The sequence below is a fragment of the Ceratina calcarata genome, unplaced genomic scaffold, assembly GCF_001652005.2.
Source record: "Ceratina calcarata isolate Rehan_Ccalc_2016 unplaced genomic scaffold, ASM165200v1 scaffold420.2, whole genome shotgun sequence".
NCBI lineage: Eukaryota > Metazoa > Arthropoda > Insecta > Hymenoptera > Apidae > Ceratina > Ceratina calcarata.
This window is the reverse complement of record NW_017165619.1, coordinates 860-4,153: the sequence shown is the minus strand read 5'-3', so window position 1 is coordinate 4,153 and position 3,294 is coordinate 860. Positions and strand designations below refer to the sequence as shown.

The following is a 3,294-nucleotide window of genomic DNA, read 5'->3' as shown; positions in this document are numbered from 1 at the left end:
GGTCCAGCCTCGCCTGCCACCCATCATAGATCACAACCTTGACCCTAGTTGCATCTCAAGGCCACAGACTACGGCAATTCAAACTTGACCATGGTCCAGCCTCGCCTGCCACCCATCATAGATCACAACCTTGACCCTAGTTGCATCTCAAGGCCACAGACTACGGCAATTCAAACTTGACCATGGTCCAGCCTCGCCTGCCACCCATCATAGATCACAACCTTGACCCTAGTTGCATCTCAAGGCCACAGACTACGGCAATTCAAACTTGACCATGGTCCAGCCTCGCCTGCCACCCATCATAGATCACAACCTTGACCCTAGTTGCATCTCAAGGCCACAGACTACGGCAATTCAAACTTGACCATGGTCCAGCCTCGCCTGCCACCCATCATAGATCACAACCTTGACCCTAGTTGCATCTCAAGGCCACAGACTACGGCAATTCAAACTTGACCATGGTCCAGCCTCGCCTGCCACCCATCATAGATCACAACCTTGACCCTAGTTGCATCTCAAGGCCACAGACTACGGCAATTCAAACTTGACCATGGTCCAGCCTCGCCTGCCACCCATCATAGATCACAACCTTGACCCTAGTTGCATCTCAAGGCCACAGACTACGGCAATTCAAACTTGACCATGGTCCAGCCTCGCCTGCCACCCATCATAGATCACAACCTTGACCCTAGTTGCATCTCAAGGCCACAGACTACGGCAATTCAAACTTGACCATGGTCCAGCCTCGCCTGCCACCCATCATAGATCACAACCTTGACCCTAGTTGCATCTCAAGGCCACAGACTACGGCAATTCAAACTTGACCATGGTCCAGCCTCGCCTGCCACCCATCATAGATCACAACCTTGACCCTAGTTGCATCTCAAGGCCACAGACTACGGCAATTCAAACTTGACCATGGTCCAGCCTCGCCTGCCACCCATCATAGATCACAACCTTGACCCTAGTTGCATCTCAAGGCCACAGACTACGGCAATTCAAACTTGACCATGGTCCAGCCTCGCCTGCCACCCATCATAGATCACAACCTTGACCCTAGTTGCATCTCAAGGCCACAGACTACGGCAATTCAAACTTGACCATGGTCCAGCCTCGCCTGCCACCCATCATAGATCACAACCTTGACCCTAGTTGCATCTCAAGGCCACAGACTACGGCAATTCAAACTTGACCATGGTCCAGCCTCGCCTGCCACCCATCATAGATCACAACCTTGACCCTAGTTGCATCTCAAGGCCACAGACTACGGCAATTCAAACTTGACCATGGTCCAGCCTCGCCTGCCACCCATCATAGATCACAACCTTGACCCTAGTTGCATCTCAAGGCCACAGACTACGGCAATTCAAACTTGACCATGGTCCAGCCTCGCCTGCCACCCATCATAGATCACAACCTTGACCCTAGTTGCATCTCAAGGCCACAGACTACGGCAATTCAAACTTGACCATGGTCCAGCCTCGCCTGCCACCCATCATAGATCACAACCTTGACCCTAGTTGCATCTCAAGGCCACAGACTACGGCAATTCAAACTTGACCATGGTCCAGCCTCGCCTGCCACCCATCATAGATCACAACCTTGACCCTAGTTGCATCTCAAGGCCACAGACTACGGCAATTCAAACTTGACCATGGTCCAGCCTCGCCTGCCACCCATCATAGATCACAACCTTGACCCTAGTTGCATCTCAAGGCCACAGACTACGGCAATTCAAACTTGACCATGGTCCAGCCTCGCCTGCCACCCATCATAGATCACAACCTTGACCCTAGTTGCATCTCAAGGCCACAGACTACGGCAATTCAAACTTGACCATGGTCCAGCCTCGCCTGCCACCCATCATAGATCACAACCTTGACCCTAGTTGCATCTCAAGGCCACAGACTACGGCAATTCAAACTTGACCATGGTCCAGCCTCGCCTGCCACCCATCATAGATCACAACCTTGACCCTAGTTGCATCTCAAGGCCACAGACTACGGCAATTCAAACTTGACCATGGTCCAGCCTCGCCTGCCACCCATCATAGATCACAACCTTGACCCTAGTTGCATCTCAAGGCCACAGACTACGGCAATTCAAACTTGCTCAACACTGAGCCAATATAGCCTATTGCCCCACAGTGCAATTACGGCTACCTACCACTCATTTGGTAGCATCAAATGTGACCCATCGCCGCATACTGTCCACCGCCACCACCTGACGCTGATGGTGTGACTTTTTCAAGTCCCGCAGATCCTGTACTTCGTATCTGTCATTGGGTAGTACTGCGGTGACTCTAAAGGGTCCCTTAGCCTTTGGTGCTAATTTCCGACTTTCGCCAGTTGCAACAGGCTCAGCCGCCACCATCACAACATCAACTGCACACTGAGATGGTTTGAACCTGCGAACATCAAACCGCTTCTTCTGCTCGATTTGCTTAGCATCTATTGATGCCTTTGCAGCCTTTCTCATCTCCCGCAGGTCTACTTGATCCAAAGTATCTTGGATATTTGCAAGTAACCTAGCATCAGCCATACTTCGAGGTTTGTACCCAAAGAGCAATTGATTTGGAGACATCCTAGTGGTTCTATTGGTTGTGCTGTTCACAGCACTTTGAACCTTCTTCACTTTCTGGTCCCAAAGATTTTCATCATCTCCACCACAAGTAGGTGTAAGCGAACTCAAAACTATACCATTCATACGTTCACATTGACCGTTAGCACGAGGTGTCGCTACCGCATTGAGTACATGTTTAATTCCACTGATCTCTATATAACACTGGATAGCGCATAGGCTCGCTCGGTTGACCCCTTTTGAGTAGGTGTCTGCCATGTTGCTTGTAGTCAGTTTTCAAATCCAATATGGCGATTCCGGTGATCGACTCTGAACGACGTGTGTGACCTGTGATTTATTCTGGCTCTATAATTTCGATCGGATAGTGCTTTGTTAATATTTCGAGCATAAATTATTTACTATTAGAGATACAATGGTGCTAATATGTAAATATTGCGGTAAGAAAGGCGGAATAGAAGGCAGAACTCTGCATAAGTAAGTAATACCAGTGAGGTTATGTACAAGTTTCCTTGTTTAAAAGAAAAGAAACGAACTGAGTAAAACATGTTTTTAGACATTTGTATAGGAGCGTTACTACACATATTAATTAATTTGTCGTATTCTAGATTTCCTTTGAAAGATGCAGAGCTTCTGTCTGGCTGCAAAAAATGAATGTAGGAACTTCTTTTGTTCCCACAAGCAGTACTAGACTTTGCTCGGAGCATTTTACAAAAG

At 48.8% G+C, this 3,294-nt stretch overlaps 1 protein-coding gene and 1 long non-coding RNA gene across 5 annotated transcripts in view; one reads left to right on the top strand and one right to left on the bottom strand.

Annotated features, from left to right (window-relative positions):
- Tert (telomerase reverse transcriptase) overlaps positions 1 to 3,294 on the bottom strand; it is a 21,457-nt gene that overhangs the window by 17,364 nt on the left and 799 nt on the right. The window lies entirely within an intron of this gene.
- On the top strand, positions 2,762 to 3,221 carry LOC108626582 (uncharacterized). Its single transcript, XR_001916695.2, has 2 exons — positions 2,762 to 3,054; positions 3,186 to 3,221. It is a non-coding gene; the product is annotated as an uncharacterized LOC108626582 (long non-coding RNA).